This window comes from Lithobates pipiens, unplaced genomic scaffold (assembly GCF_037356315.1).
Source record: "Lithobates pipiens isolate NorthernLeopardFrog02 unplaced genomic scaffold, aLitPip1_a1.2 Scaffold_8, whole genome shotgun sequence".
Taxonomy (NCBI): domain Eukaryota; kingdom Metazoa; phylum Chordata; class Amphibia; order Anura; family Ranidae; genus Lithobates; species Lithobates pipiens.
Window position 1 is genome coordinate 658,896,831 of NW_027507903.1, and position 17,262 is coordinate 658,914,092.

General features: G+C 45.6%; 1 protein-coding gene across 2 annotated transcripts in view; it reads right to left on the reverse strand.

Moving 5' to 3' along the window:
* Nucleotides 1-17,262, reverse strand: part of LOC143961775 (NACHT, LRR and PYD domains-containing protein 3-like) — a 101,154-nt gene that overhangs the window by 44,480 nt on the left and 39,412 nt on the right. Inside the window, exon 1 of one of the 2 annotated variants that reach the window (XM_077471114.1) lies at nt 2,470-2,674. The exons of the other annotated variant lie outside the window; for it this stretch is intronic. The gene's annotated coding sequence lies outside the window, so the exon portion shown is untranslated. Of the gene's footprint in view, nt 1-2,469; nt 2,675-17,262 lie in introns of those variants that run through there. 2 annotated transcript variants of the gene reach the window in all.

Consider the following 17,262-nt stretch of genomic DNA (forward strand, 5'->3'; position numbering starts at 1 on the left):
CATATACTACCAAATCTGAACCCCCTGATTGCCCCTAGTTAACCCTTTCACCACTGATCACCGTATAAGTGTTACGGGTGACTCTGGTTAGTTTGCTTTTTATAGCATCAGGGCACCCACCATTTATTACCCAATAAAGGTTTAACCCCCTGATCACCCGGCGGGTGATATCAATTAGGTTTTAGGGTCAGGGTCTGCATCGCCCCAGGCAGCGCTAGGTTAGTGCCAGTACCGCTAACACCCACGCGCAAAGCATAAACCTCCTGTAGTGGTATAGAATCTGAACAGATCAATATCTGATCTGATCAGATCTATACTAGCGTCCCCAGCAGTTTAGGGTTCCAAAAAAACGCATTGTTAGCGGTATCAGCCCAGATACCTGCTAGCTCCTGCGTTTTGCCCCTCTGCCCAGCCCACCCAAGTGCAGTATCGATCGATCACTGTCACTTACAAAACACTAAACACATAACTGCAGCGATCGCAGAGTCAGGCCTGATCCCTGCGATCGATAACAGTTTTTTTGGTAGCATTTTATATTTAAATCCGGAAGGCAGTGCTTGGTTTTCGGGGTCCCGTACGTGGCTAGGCTCCCAAAAAGTCCCCCACATGTGGTATCCCCGTACTCGGGAGAAGCAGCAGAATTTATTTTGGGGTATAATTTGACTTCTGCCCATAGCATGTGTGAGCAATATATCATTTAGTGACAACTTTGTGCAAAAAAAAAAAAGTTTGTAATATTTCCGCAACTTTTGGCAAAATCTAAAATATTCCATGGACTCAACATGCCTCTCAGTAAATAGCTTGGGGTGTCTACTTTCCAAATGGGGTCATTTTGGGGGGTTTTGTGCTATTTTGGCATTTTATGGCCTTCGAAACTGTGATAGGTAGTGAGGAGTTAAATCAAAAATTTGCACCCTTAGAAATCCTGAAGGTGGTGATTGGTTTTCGGGGTGCCGTACGCGATTGACTCCCAAAAAGTCCCACACATGTGGTATCCCCATACTCGGGAGAAGTAGCGGAATATATTTTGGGGTGCAATTCCACATATAACCATGGCATGTGTGAGCAATATATCATTTAGTGACAACTTTTTGTAAAAAATTTTTTTTTTTTTTTGTCATTATTCAATCCCTTAGGACAAAAAAAATAAATATTCAATGGGCTCAACATACCCATCAGCAATTTCCTTGGGGTGTCTACTTTCCAAAATGGGGTCATTTGGGGGGGGGTTTGTACTGCCCTGCCATTTTAGCACCTCAAGAAATGAGCAGTCATAAATTAAAAGCTGTCTAAATTCCAGAAAATGTACTCTAGTTTGTAGACGCTATAACTTTTGCGCAAACCAAAAAATATACGCTTATTGACATTTCTTTTACTAAAGACATGTGGCTGAATAAATTTTGCCCTCAATGTATGACTAAAATTTAGTTTATTCGATTTTTCTTATAACAAAAAGAAGAAAATATCTTTTTTTTTCAAAATTTTCGCTCTTTTTCCATTTATATCGCAAAAAAAAAAAAAATCACAGAGGCAATCAAATACCATCAAAAGAAAGCTCTATTTGTGGGAAGAAAAGGACGCAAATTTTGTTTGGGTGCAATATTGCATGACCGCGCAATTACCAGTTAAAGCAGCGCAGTGCGAAATTGGAAAAAGACCTCTGGTCCTTAAGGTGTTTATTGGTCCGGAGCTGAAGTGGTTAAATCTGTCCAAACCAGAGTCTAGCAGACATCCCGGGTATGATAAAGTTTGAAAAATGAAATCATAAATTATAATATAATAAATAACTATAAATAATTATACCAAATAATAATATAACAATAATAAAAATGATTCAATAATGTAATCAAATCAAAAACACTGAAATTTGCTGAGTTGCAGAATTGTCACTGTCATTACTTTTCAGTGTTTGATGACGGATCTCCCCACAAATCGCTATCCCTCAATTCTGCGAATGATTCCAATTTATTGTCGCTGTTTTCTAGCTGGTCTAAAATAATTTTTGATGTAAAGGTACAGTTTGGATTGCTATGGACAATCTCCAGTTTCCAGGCAGAAAGAACAGTTTTTATAATATAAAACTGCATGCAGGACACTGGGCAGACCACTAGGGACAAAGGGGATGTGGAATATTTACATACAGCAATGTAATCTGTAAGATCACATTATACTGTATATATACTGTGTGTGTTTCACTTTTTGAATTTGGCGCCGATCTCCGTCCCCGTGCGTCGCAATGCTCGCAGGGAACGGAGATCGGCTCCGTGATGAATCGAGCGGAGGATGAGCCGCTCGTACAGCGTGGGGACATCGCTGGATCCAAGGGAGAAGGTAAGTAAACCTCCTCCTGGATTCAGCGATGCGGTCCCGAGTCTGGCTCGGGGATACCGCTTTTGGTATAAAACTTCCACCCCGAGCCAGACTCGGGAATACCGCCAGGGGGGTTAAGAATGGTTGGTGGAGTCTCACCTTGTTATATCTATCCATACATCCTCCAATCAAATTATTTGTACTTCCGACAATGAAGAGGCTTGAAAATATCTTCCAGAAAGGTGAAGAGTCCGATCACAGAAGATTCTGGAAGAGAAAACCTGGAATCACAGCACTGGCAGAGTCCAACTTCTTCTTATCCTATGAAGACCAGAAGTGAGCGAAGACGTGTTTCTGCCTCGTCTCATATAACGTCCTTCCAGAATCCAGGAGGAGGGTGAGAAGGGATTTCTAGTAACATAACACACCTCCACCTGTATAGACTGCTCGGACGTCATTCATCTCCAACGCGACACGGCGCTGGGTGTGTCCACATTCCTCGTCCTGTATAATGAGGTGAATACGTTTCACCCTGAGGGGTCTAGTTATAAAAAGATCTGCAAAGATACTCAACCAGCAAACTGAATGTCTATCTGTCATAGACGGGGGACTGAGGGTGGAGGGATGAGGGAGCCTTAATCATTTTCCACGGCCTCTGGCTCTAATCACATACTTAAAAAAATAAAAATTATTATTGTAATTCATGCGTCTGGCGCCCTGCGTGTAGATTTTTTTTTGTTCTCACCTTCTATTGGCCATATAGACTTACAAGCCTAAATATATACAGTGGAACCTCGGATTACGAGCATAATCCGTTCCAGGAGAATGCTCGTAATCCAAAGTATATCAAAGCAAGTTTCCCCATTGAAGTCAATGGAAACAAAAATAATTTGTTCTGCATTGATTTCAAAGGCATGCAATACCGCATGCTGCCAGAGCCGGGGGGGGGGGGCGGAGAGCCTCGGAAACAGCTGAAAAGGCCAGAGGACTCCTCGGCTGATCTCGGCAAACTTTGGAAAGACTTTGTTCCCGAGATTTACCGAGGTCAGCAGAGCTGTCCTGGGGCCTTTCTGTGCATTTCCGAACAGCGCTGATCGGCGCTGTTTGGCTCGGCTCGGGTGCCCCCCCCCACCTCAGGCCAAACACGGTACTGCACACCACTTTGGCCTGAATCGTGCTTGTTTTGGGAGACAACACTTGCAAACCAAGTTATGATTTTTTTTTTTTTAAATACAGTGCTCTTATTGCGAAACGCTCATTAACGGCATTACTCGCAATCCGAGGTTCCACTGTATATATATATATATATATATATATATATATATATATATATATATATATATATATATACATATTGTAGACATGTCACTGGAGAGGTGGTCGAGGGGGTGTACATCTCACCTAGGTTGCTACACAGTGTGAGATGGTAAGTCCAGGATGGATCAGTTTCTCAGCAGCAATATGCTGCTCAGTTGTTATTTAATCTTGCCGGGCCTGGGTTTATATGGAATGGCAGGTAGGTTTGGTAGAGGGACCTGTCATTCCACACACCCCCCGATCCAGTTCTGGGTTTTGGATCAGGTGAGCTTTGATCCTAATTAGCCTGGGAAGGTAAAGGCTCTGCGGGGCCTGCAGGTGATTGCTCTCAGCCAGGGAATGAACAGTCTGTGTGTTGGAGGAAGCTGCGAGCGCAGCCACTGCTGGAGCTAAAACCCACCCTGCGATATCCAGGCGAAAGACGCTGTGTTTATAAGTGTCAGATAGGTGAGAAGAACCTGTTAGTAAGCGCCCAGCCGGGCTAGGTTGTTTTTTTTTATTTATTTCTGTTGTACTTAAAAAGCACGGTGTTGCCGTATATTTTTGTTTGTTGGACTGTTTGTACCACGAATAAACGCCAAGGTCTGCTTTATAAATTCCAAGTCTGCTGTGAACTGTGTCCAAACTCACCCTACCCCGGGAAGATCCCTTACAATTGGTGGAGAATTCGGGCAACACGGTTGCTAGGGGCAACGGTGTGGACAGACTTGGCTACAGCTGCTTATGTCCTGGGTGAAAGCTGCAACTACACTCCAAGAACAGTCCAGCAACATGGAGGAGATGCTGAAGCAGTTTATGCAAGTGAGTTTGCAACAACAGCAGGCTCAGACAGAGGCCAATAGACGACATGAACAGTCCATGGCTGCACAACAGCAGATGCATAAGGAAGAGTTGCAAGCTTTGCGCCAAAGCCAACAACAACTTATCGAGCACCTGATAGTAAATCGAGAGGCGCCTGTGGTTGCTAATCCACCCACAGTGGAGGGAGCCGCTCCAGAGATTTTTTTTGGGAGAAGGACTGTGCAGCAAGCGCTGCAAAAGATGACTGCTGAGGACGATGTTGAAGCCTATCTAACAGTATTTGAGCGCGTGGCTGAGCGAGAGAAGTTACCAGCCGCTGAGTGGGCAGAGGTAATTGCGCCCTATTTAACAGGTGAACCTCAAAAGGCCTACTATGACCTCAGTGAGCAAGAGGTTAAGGACTATACTCGGCTAAAAGAGGAGGTACTTGCCCGACTAGGAGTTACTACTGCAGTCCGTGCCCGGAGGGTACGCAACTGGAGCTACAGTCTGGACAAATCAGCGAGGTCCCAGATGTATGACCTAATCCATTTGGCAAGAAAGTGGTTGGAGCCAGACACTTCTACTCCTGCACAAATCCTAGAGAAGGTCGTGATGGATCGCTACCTCCGAGCGCTTCCTACTGACCTGCAACGCTGGGTGGGACAAGGTGATCCTAAGAATGCAAACGAACTTGTCAACCTTGTGGAGAGGTTCCAGGCGACTGAGGACTACCTCCGTGATGTTCCTGCAGCATCTTCACCTCCCCGGAGCGCCAGATCTGTGCCGTCAGCTGGTAAGAGACTTCCATCTATTGGGGGAGTGTGGAGGGGTGCTGATGGAGGGAAAAGGGCTCAAGTGGTGTCTCAGGGACAAAAGACTGGTGATGGTCCCGGGTGGCTAAGGGGCTCTAAAAAGGACTCCTTGCCAAGGAGACCAGTCCCTATCCAGTGTTGGAGATGCCATGAGGCGGGACACGTGTCTGCCCATTGCCCTCTTACCACTGAACCCATGGAGTGTGATGCTAGCCGGCGTCAGTCGCTATTTGCGGAACCATCTTGTGCTGCAGTTCCTGGACTAGAGACTGAACCGCAAATCTGCAATATTACAATCAATGACATTCCTGTTAAGGCGTTAATGGACTCGGGAAGCCTCGTAACCTTGGTGCATGCTAGCCTGGTGGCTGGGGACTTAGAGTCTAAAAAGCATATGAGTGTTGTGTGCATACATGGTGATACAAAAGTGTACCCTATAGTGCTGGCTAAAGTCGGGACTGAACAAGGCACCGTACAATATGAAGTGGGTGTGGTTAAAAACCTCATGCATAATGTAATATTGGGGCGCGATTTTCCATTTTCTCTGGGCTCTCTGGGAAAAAAGAAAAATCCCCAAAAGGAGTGAGGATACCTCTAAGGGGGTTGCTTTGTCCCCTGTGAATGATAAAAGTGTGCAGGATGAAAATGATTGTTTTCCTTTGCAGGTCCTGGCTGGGGAGGAGGAGGCTCCTCCCACTGAGCAAAATATACTAGACTTAGAGGTGTCTAGGGATAATTTTGGCGCTGCACAATTACAGGACCCCACTCTCAAAAATGCGAGAGAGCAGGTTGCTGTTATGAATGGGGTACCTCAGGAACCAGATGCTGAAAAAAGATTTCCACATTTTTCGGTGACTAATGATCTTTTCTATAGAGTCAATAAGGTTAAGGATGAGATTGTGGAACAGCTTCTGGTACCTAAGCCGTACCGGCGTCAGGTGCTTGACATGGCACATAACCATGTTCTTGGGGGACACTCGGGGACTGACAAAACGCGAGAGAGGGTTCTCCAGAGGTTTTTTTGGCCGGCGATATATGATGACATTAAAAAATACTGCGAGTCGTGCCCCACATGTCAGGTTAGTGCCCCAGTGTCACATTTTCGCAGTCCTTTGGTTTCGCTCCCTATTATAGAGGTGCCTTTTGAGCGTATTGCCATGGATTTAGTGGGTCCCGTTGTAAAGTCAGCTAGAGGACACCAGTATATTTTGGTAGTCATGGATTATGCGACCCGCTATCCTGAGGCTGTACCCTTAAGAAACACTGCATCTAAAACAATTGCACGTGAGTTGTTTTATATGTTCTCTAGGACTGGGATCCCCAAAGAAATCCTAACTGACCAAGGTACGCCATTTATGTCAAAACTGATGAAGGAATTATGCAAACTATTTAAAGTCTCACACATCCGTACCTCTGTATACCACCCCCAGACGGACGGATTGGTGGAGAGATTTAATAAAACTTTGAAACATATGTTGAAGAAAGTGGTGGGAAAAGATGGTCGTGACTGGGATCATTTATTACCCTACCTCATGTTTGCTATTAGGGAAGTGCCCCAAGCGTCCACAGGGTTCTCACCATTCGAGTTGGTCTATGGTCGTCACCCTAGGGGTCTACTGGACATTGCAAAAGAGACATGGGAGAATGAGTCCACCCCATACAAGAGTGTTATTGAGCATGTAGCACAAATGCAGGACCGTATAGCCACTGTAATGCCCCTGGTAAGGGAACACCTCCAGAGAGCTCAAGAGGCCCAAAGTAGAATTTACAACCGGTCCGCAAGAATCAGGACATTCAACCCAGGCGATAGGGTCCTTATACTAGTCCCCACTGTTGAGAGTAAATTCTTGGCGAAGTGGCAAGGTCCTTATGAAATTGTTGAAAAGATCAGTGAGGTGAACTACAAGGTGCACCAACCAGGTAGAAGGAAGCCTTTCCAAGTTTATCACATAAACTTGATCAAGCCCTGGAAAGACAGGGAATCCTTGGTGGCGACAAATACTGTTAATAATTTGTCACCACCAATCCCTCCAGTCAAGGTAGGTGATACTCTATCAGTGTCACAGAAACAGGAGGCTCAGGAATTTTTACAGAAAAACAAAAACAAGTTCTCTGACCTCCCAGGGCGTACCCACCTCATCCATCATCACATTGAAACTGAGCCTAGAAGCAGAGTAAACCTAAAGCCCTATAGGATACTGGAGGCACGTAGGAAAGCCGTATCTGCCGAGGTAAAACGTATGCTTGATCTGGGGGTAATTGAGGTGTCACAGAGTGAATGGTCCAGCCCGATTGTGCTAATCCCAAAGCCCAATGGAACTTGGAGGTTCTGTAACGATTTCAGAAAGTTGAATGAGATCTCCAAGTTCGATGCTTATCCTATGCCCAGGGTAGATGAGTTGATTGAGAAGTTAGGTAACGCCAGGTACATAACCACCCTCGATCTCACAAAGGGCTACTGGCAGATTCCACTTTCTGGTGAGGCTAAAGAGAAAACTGCATTCTCCACCCCTGATGGGCTATTCCAGTATGTAGTGATGCCATTCGGGTTACATGGAGCGCCTGCAACTTTCCAGAGGTTGATGGACTTGATTCTGCGACCACATCGTGATTACTCAGCCGCCTACCTCGATGATGTGGTCATTTTTAGCCCTGATTGGGAAAGTCACCTCTGTAAGGTACAGGCCGTGTTGGATACCATAAGTGATGCAGGGTTGACCATAAATGCCGAGAAGTGTGCTCTAGCCCTAGAAGAAGCCAAATATCTGGGCTACATTGTTGGGAGAGGATTGATTAAGCCACAGCTAAATAAAATTGAGGCAATACAGAATTGGCCTAGACCCCTGACAAGGAAACAGGTTAGAGCTTTCCTGGGTATTACGGGTTATTACCGTAGATTTGTGCCGAACTTTGCCTCAGTTGCTGCTCCACTAACTGACTTGACAAAGGGCGGAAAGACAGCAATGGTCACGTGGACCCCAGAGGCCGAGAAGGCTTTCCAAAGCCTTAAGTCTGCCTTGTGCCAACCACCTGTGTTAGTTACCCCCGATTTCAGGCGAGAATTTCTGGTCCAGACAGATGCCTCTAACACAGGCTTAGGTGCAGTACTCTCACAAGTAGTGAATGGTGAGGAGCATCCGGTGACGTACTTGAGTAGAAAACTAACCCCGGCCGAGAAAAATTATGCCATTGTGGAGCGAGAATGTTTGGCAGTGAAGTGGGCCCTAGAATCTTTAAAGTATTACTTGCTAGGCAGGAAATTCAAGTTGGTGACAGACCATGCCCCCCTAACATGGATGAAGTTAAACAAGGAGAGAAATGCAAGAGTGACTAGATGGTTTCTGTCCCTACAAAACTTTAATTTCACTGTGGAACACAGGCCAGGGAAATTACAGGCAAATGCTGACGCATTGTCGAGGGTAAGTTGTCTGTGGGGACAAAAGGCTCAGCCCTCCGGTCTGAAAAAGAGGGGGGGGATATGTAGACATGTCACTGGAGAAGTGGTCGAGGGGGTGTACATCTCACCTAGGTTGCTACACAGTGTGAGATGGTAAATCCAGGATGGATCAGTTTCTCAGCAGCAATATGCTGCTGAGTTGTTATTTAATCTTGCCGGGCCTGGGTTTATATGGAATGGCAGGTAGGTTTGGTAGAGGGACCTGTCATTCCACACACCCTCCCCCCCGATCCAGTTCTGGGTTTTGGATCAGGTGAGCTTTGATCCTAATTAGCCTGGGAAGGTAAAGGCTCTGCGGGGCCTGCAGGTGATTGCTCTCAGCCAGGGAATGAACAGTCTGTGTGTTGGAGGAAGCTGCGAGCGCAGCCACTGCTGGAGCTAAAACCCACCCTGCGATATCCAGGCGAAAGACGCTGTGTTTATAAGTGTCAGATAGGTGAGAAGAACCTGTTAGTAAGCGCCCAGCCGGGCTAGGTTGTTTTTTTTTATTTATTTCTGTTGTACTTAAAAAGCACGGTGTTGCCGTATATTTTTGTTTGTTGGACTGTTTGTACCACGAATAAACGCCAAGGTCTGCTTTATAAATTCCAAGTCTGCTGTGAACTGTGTCCAAACTCACCCTACCCCGGGAAGATCCCTTACAATATATACATACACATATATACATATATATATTTTTAGAGGGGAACTGGTTAACTATTTTCCCACTTGCTCATTTCAATGTTGAGGGCTTTAGCTTTATTTTTCTAAGAGTGAACTCTCCTTTAGCTTTTTGATCTGCTGTGACTGCTACTTCTGCCGTTCAATTTAGATTTTGCAGCCAAAACGACCAAAAAAAACCCTTTTCAGGTTGAAATCAATCAGCTTGGGGTTGTCTTGCTGTATTTAAGCTGTGATCAATGTAAATGCTAATAAATCAATTTACACATCCAAAATATGTAATGCCATGGCTAATGCCGCGTACACACGACCGGACTTTCCGGCAGACTAGGTCCGACGGTCTTCACGATGGACTTTCGCAAGAGCCACACATGAATGGACTGAAGTCCGTTAGAAAGTCCGTTCGTTTTGAACATGGTGACGTAAACGGGACTAACAAAGGAAGTTCAATAGCCAGTAGCCAATAGCTTCTCTTGTGTCGTATTTAGTCCGTCGGAACCAGCACACAGACGAACCGTTTTCCCGATTTGAGTCCGTCGGAATTGAGTCCGTCAGATAGATTTGAAACATGTTCTACTTCTAGGTCCGTCAGATTTTTTTTTTTTCCGAAAAACGATCGGATTAGCCCACACACAATCGGATTGTCTGACGAACGAATCCCTTCGGACCTAGTCTGCCGGAAAGTCCGGTCGTGTGTGCGCGGCATAACACTGTCTAATCACACTCTTCTCTAAGGCCTCATACAGATTAAAGGGATTTCCTAAGCATGTAATTACAAGGCCCATGTCACCTTTGAAGCTCCAATAAAAGGAACCTCTCCCCGCATTTGTAAACGTTCCCCATGACATCCCCCCCTTTCCACTTTTTTGACAAAAGCTTGCCCCTATTAGCCTTTCAGATGGCCATTATTATGTAACAAGATTTCCCCCATAGACTTCAATAGGGATCACTGCTGAGTTCAGGTTTTTTTTAGATTTAAAGAATATTTTGATGAACCCAAATTATGAACTGAACCCGGGCAGGCTCTCTTGTCACTAGGTGGCGCTCTGCACTACACCCATTACATTACATGTCCATACCGGGGTCAGCAGGTTGTGCCTTTGTGGATTTGACTCTATTCCTATCTCATCTGTACAAAACGCCAGATAAATTGTGTGTACTGAATTCTCAGCTGGATACAGAGCTAATATGTAAAGGGGATGCTGGGACTTGTAGTTCCCCATGACTGTACACACAGGTGGAATTAGTAGTGGGATGCTGGGACTTGTAGTTCCCCATGACTGTACACACAGGTGGAATTAGTAGTGGGATGCTGGGACTTGTGGTTCCCAGAGAGAGCTAAAAGTGTATATCCCAAATACAGCCAAAGAGCATACTGATGGTAAGTATCAGCCCCAATTTTTTTACAAAATACAGTCCACAAGGGAAATGGGGAGTAGAGAGTAGAACTGGGGCTTTGTGATACCAAAGCAACACGTATAACACACAAACTGTCATAAAAATAAATATTTATTTAAGAATATTAAAATATCTCCTGTAAATGCTGATAGTCGGGCAAAATTAGTAAACACTTAAAAGACACATTGCATAAACCGTGCCGACGAAAAAAAATAAAATAATGCACCGTGAAAAGTTATATCTGATTGTGCAATTTGCAGTGGCCCTGAATCGTTTCGACCAGGGTTGTCTGCCTCAGGGGATTGCCCTTGGGCAGATCATCAAGGGGTCTTATGGCTCATACAATATAGCAAACAACTCGGGTTATATGATGTTGAAGATCACCAAGGATGGAAAGACTGGAGGACTGGGGGACAGGAGGGGAGGGATGCAAGCACATTTGTCCCGAGCACAAGGGATATCAGCCGTGGTCGAGATATAATTTGACTTTTTTGCGAAAATATCAGAGAGCATGTGCTGAAGTAGTAGCCGTAGATCAAAAATATAGTATGGTGAGGGCAATTTCAAAAGCCCCTGTTAGATTAATTAGCCAGAGTCCATCATAAAGAGGAAACAAACAACATGCAAAGCTGACATTCAAACAAGGAAGTCTTCAATTTTCTCACAGCACCTCCATCCTGCACCTACTCCATATTTTCGCAAAAAGGTAATATTATATCTTGACCGCGGCTGATATCGCTTGTGCTTGGGACACATGTGCTTGCATTCCTCACCATCCAGTCCCACCCCTCCTCCAGTCTTTCCACCCTTGGTGGTCTTCAGCAAGGGCAATCCCCTGAGGAAGACCACCCTGGTCGAAACACGTCAGGGCCACTTGGAATTGCACGATCAGATATACCTTTTCAGAGTGCATTATTTTCTTTTTCGTCTGCACTGTTTATGCAATGTATCTTTTAATTGTTTAATAATTTACCCAACTATCAGCATTTACAGTAGATTTTTTAACCACTTCCGCAGAAGATTTGACTGCTCAATAACCAGGCCATTTATTGCAATACGGCACTGCGTCGCTTTAACTGACAATTGCGCTGTCGTGCGACGTTGTACCCAAAAAAAATGACGTCTTTTTCGCACAAATAGAGCTTTCTTTTGGTGGTATTTGATCATCTCTGCAGTTTTTATTTTTTGTGCTATAAACAAAACAATATCGACAATTTTGAAAAAAAACACAATATTTTGTACTTTTTGCTATAATAAATATCCCCAATTTAAAAAAAACAAACAAAAAAAAAAAACATTTTTTTTCCCCTCAGTTTAGGCCAATATGTATTCGTCTACATATTTTTGGTAATAGAAATCAAAATAAGCGTATATTGATTGGTGTGCGCAAAAGTTATAGAGTCTACAAATTAGGGGAAAGATTTATGGCATTTTTATTATTATTATTTTTTTTTTATAGTAATGGCGGTAATCAGCAATTTTTATCAGGACTGCAACATTATGGCAGACAGATCGGACACTTTTGACACATTTTTGGGACCAATGGCATTTATACAGTGATCAGTGCTATAAATATGCACTGATTATTGTGTAAATGTCACTGGCAGGGAAAGGGGGGTGATCAAGTGGTTAACCGTGTTACCTAGGGAGTGATTCTAACTGTGGGGGGATGGGACTGCCTGTGTGAGGAGAACAAAGTTGTTTATACTTAGTATGAACAACAGATCGCTCTTCTCACCCCTGACAGCACAGAGATCTGTCTGTTTGCATTGACAGATCTCTGTCTCTGTGTGGAGCGATCGCGGGTGCCCGACGCTCATCGCTACCGCCGGGCATACGCATCGGATCTGGAATCCAGCCACTGGTGCATGCGCGCGCATCCGCCGGTGGCATCACCCTTAGGCCGCGTACACACGGGCGGACTGTTCGCCCAACTTTGTCCGCTGAACAGTGTTTCAGCGGACAGTCCGCTCGTGTGTGGGCTTCAGCGGACAGTTTCAGCGGACAGTCTAACGAACAAAGTTTTTCGGAATTCCCGTTAGACAGTCCGCTGAAACTTGGTTTGAGTGGACAGTCCGCTCGTGTGTAGGCTTGTTCGTCAAACTAAGTTTCGCGCATGCTCAGAAAGGATTTCCACGGCGAAGGTTGCATTGCAGTGTATTGCACGTCGATTTTCTAGTCCCGTCGTATGTGCTGTACACGTCATCGCGCACGGTTTCAGCGGACTGTTCGTTCGTCGTGTGTGGTCAAGTCCGTTCATGCTAATTTTGAGCGGACTGTTTCTCAAACTGTTTGACGAACTAAGTTGAGCGAACAGTCCGCTCGTGTGTACGCGGCCTAAGGCTCTGAGTGGGAAGAAATATTTGCTAATGTAATAATATCCCGCCAAGAGGAAGGAGGATTTCCTTCACAATGATCCTTCTAGAATTACATCTAATGCAAGACTGTAGCTTCTATTGACTCCGGAGAGAGAGGTATAATCTGCCCCCTTTTATAGCAGGAAAACACTCATTGACAGGTCCCCACCACACATTGTTCCCTCTGATGGCACAAACTAGAGGCGGGTCATGTCTTTATCTCCTTGGACAAAGTGGCTAAGCAATGCAGCTACTGAATGTACAGGAGGTATAGTAGTTGACTGACACAAAACCGCCATCATCTACCTCCTCCCAGGCACAGAGCAGCCAGTTATCCATGTCTTCCTTCTTCTCTTCCATTTCTCCTTATATACCTGTGAGGGTAAGTCATAGCAAGTGCACCAGCAACGTTTTGTAAGATATAAAGGTCAAACCGCATGGAGCTCCACCACAGGTTTCTCTACATTCCCCTGAAATATTCAGCTCTATATCATCTACATCAAAATAAAATACAATAGAGAAAAGGTTTAAGAGGGGGCCCAGAAACCTTTCCTTTTTTATCTCTAGCAGTTAATTGGTTATTGGGTCCAGACCTTGCAGCCTTTGCCTACACCAGCTCCACCATCTCCTGTAACAAACTTCCCATGCCGGGTTTTGCTTTCCCCATTACTGGAGCATAAAAAAAGCTGTAAACTGTCCCCAATCCACACTGGGCTTGGCACAGCAGCTGGTGCTCCACAACAGCTGAGGGAAACAACCCCCTTCTGCCAGTTTATGGCCTCAGCTGCCCCATAGTGCAGATATCCAGCCGCCATATTTTTTGAACAAGTAACCTATGGCCTCCACATTGAAATAAAACACATCTCTGACTCTTATTAGGTGCTGATACCTTGTCTAGTAAATATGGGCAGAGACAGTATATATCATTCACTGTGGACTGGGTGAACCTATTTAGTAGTCAATGGCGGTTGACAAGGATTCTAGCTGTCAATGGCGGTTGACAAGGATTCTAGCTGTCAATGGCGGCTGACAAGGATTCTAGCTGTCTATGGCCATTGACAAGAATTCTAGCTGTCAATGGCGGTTGACAAGGATTCCAGCTGGCAGTGGCGGGTGACAAAGATTATAGATTGCAAGGCCCCAAGGCTATTCACACGAGGAATGACTTTCATCGGTGTTATTACAGCATCTACAGTACTCCCTTGGCAAGCTTTCAACAGATAGTGGAAAATTCTTATGCTGCGTACACACGACTGGACTTTCCAACCGAACTGGTTCGATAGAACAAATCCGCCAGACAATTCGACCATGTGTGGGCTTCATCAGACCTTCAGCTGACCTTTTCTGTTGAAAATCAGACAGACTTTAGATTTAGAACATGTTTCAAATCTTTCTGACGGACTCGAGTCCGATCGAAAAATCAGTTAGTCTCTATGCTAGTCCGACGGAAGAAAACCGATGCTAGGGCAGCTATTGGCTACTGGCTATGAACTTTCCTATTCTAGTCCAGTTATACGTCATCACAGTCAAATCTGTCAGACTTTGGTGTGATTGTGTGTAGACAAGTCCCATTCGTCAGAAGTCTGTCAAAACTCCGTTGAAAAGTCTGACAGAATTCAGTCCGTCAAAGTCTGGTCGTGTGTACATGGCATTAGTGCAGTTTTCTTGCATTCATCCTCTACACGCATGGGTAGGCAACCTCAGCCCTATGGCCACCAGCATATACTTACCTATTACACTATATAAGAACACCATTTCTATCTGTTGTTATCCCCTGATGAAGTCACGTGATGCGTGACGATATGCGTCAGGATTGGGCAACAGATAGACTGGAAGTGATGTAGGAGTACAAGCTCATTGCTCATGGATTATGTCTTGCTAATCGATTATAATGTGAGTAAAACCACGCTGTTTTTATAATAAAATCTGTTTGAGAAACTACAGTATATCACACTATTGGAGTCCCTTTTGTTTATATACCAATATCATGGAGGAGACTAGGTGGAACACTAGGATTAGTGATGGACGAACTTCAGACGGGACGTTTCACGAATGCGAACCGCGAACGCGCCCAAAAGTTTGCAAACCACAAGGTTCGTGGCGGGCCTCATTGACTTTAATTTCAGGTGAACCTTAAAAACTTCCAGGTCATATTTCCAGCCACAAAATACTTACTAGCTGTGCACACATAGTCCCACAACATGGACACTGACATAACAAAAGTATTACGTGAATCTGGGATCGACAACGACAAGCATTCTTTTTTATCTGTGAAATTTTGACAATTCAGGAGCACGTGAAGGCCATGGAGGAGAGGCAAGGTCAGGCCAGGCTATGAAGGGAGTGCAGGAGATGATCAGTGCAACAGTCAGAGCAGCGCAGTCCTGTGCCGTGTCCCAGTGTGCCAACCTGTGCTTGAGCCCCTGACCCCTCCCTCTGCCCGGCCCTTACCCCCACCTATGCAGGGCTCCACTGCGGTGGTCCAGAGGTGCCAGCCCAGTGCTGAACCTCAGCCATGGTACTGGCACTGCCTGCTAATTGGCTTCTCCGCTGCTATCTCCCTCACTGTCTGAAACCAGCACCGCGCTAGAGACTGAGCACTGACACCAGCACCGTGATAGAAAGCACTGACACCAACACCGAGATAGAGAACACTGACACCAGCACCGAGATAGAGAACACTGACACCAGCACCGAGATAGAGAACACTGACACCAGCACCGAGATAGAGAGCACTGACACCACACCAGCACCGAGATAGAGAGTACTGACATCAGCACCGTGATAGAGAGCACTGACACCAGCACCGTGATAGAGAGCACTGACACCAGCACCGTGATAGAGAGCACTGACACCAGCACCGTGATAGAGAGCACTGACACCAGCACCATGATAGAGAGCACTGACACGAGCTCTGTGATAGAGAGCACTGAGACCACACCAGCACCGAGATAGAGAGCACTGACACCAGCACCGAGATATAGAGCACTAACACCACACCAGCACCGAGATAGAGGGTACTGACACCTGCACTGATACCAGCAACTCGCTGCAGGACCCAAAAATATGACACCGCTCAATCTCTTCAAACAGGAGGGTACGGGCATATAGTACGGTGTGCTTTTTTTGTACAGGAAGTGAGCCAAGGGTAGAAAAACGTTCCATGTGCTAGATTAAATAAATCGTTTATAGAGTTATGCATATACATGGTCTACTGGTCACATGTGTTGAATTCCTCCGAGATCCATGCCTCATTCATTTTTATAAATGTGAGGTAGTCACCACTGTCATGAGCTAGGCGAGTGTGCTTATCGGTCATGATCCCCCCCTGCTGCGCTGAACGTCCTTTCGGACAGGACACTGGACGAGGGGCACGCCAACAGTTCCATTGCAAATTGGGCAAGCTCTGGCCAGAGGTCATGCCTGCCCACCCAGTAGTCCAGGGGTTCATCACTTCTCAGAGCATCCACATCGGCTAACCCGTTGTACTCGGACACCTGTCAGTCTAGGCGTTCCCTGATGCTGGATCTGGATGAGACCTGACGATGGGTCGGCTGAAAGAATGACCTCATATCAAAAGTCACCAACACATCTTCAAACCGCCCTCTTATTGCAGGCACTGTTGGATTGGTACCCGCAACTCTTTCTCTGGGAGTGGAAATTCCTCCTCTCTCAGCACACGCAAAAGCAGAATGTAGCATTTCTCGAAGCAAGGCCTGTAAGTGCTCCATTCTGACAGCCCTCTGTGATGGTGGTAACATTTCCACCATTTTGTGTTTGTACCGGGGGTCTAAGTACATTGCCACCCAGTACTGGTCCTTGACCTTTGGCCTGGCTCCTGCTCATCATCCAGCATAATGTCGTCCTCCTCGTTCTCCTCTCCCCATCCACGCACAACAGGGATCCCAGAAAGGTTTAAAGCATGCTCTTTTTGCTCCTCCTCATCCGCCCCGGCACCATCCTCCTCTGACTCCTCTTCAGACTCCTGTTGTTCACTTGTCTCAGATAGAGCAGACCCCCCTGGGAATTCATCCAGCATTGCGACTTCCTCATCTTCCTGCTCCTGCTCCTCCGTAGCTTGATCAATGACACAACGCAATTCACACTCCATAAAGAAGGCATAAGGTACGATGTCACTGATGGTGCCATGGCTGCAACTGACCAGTTT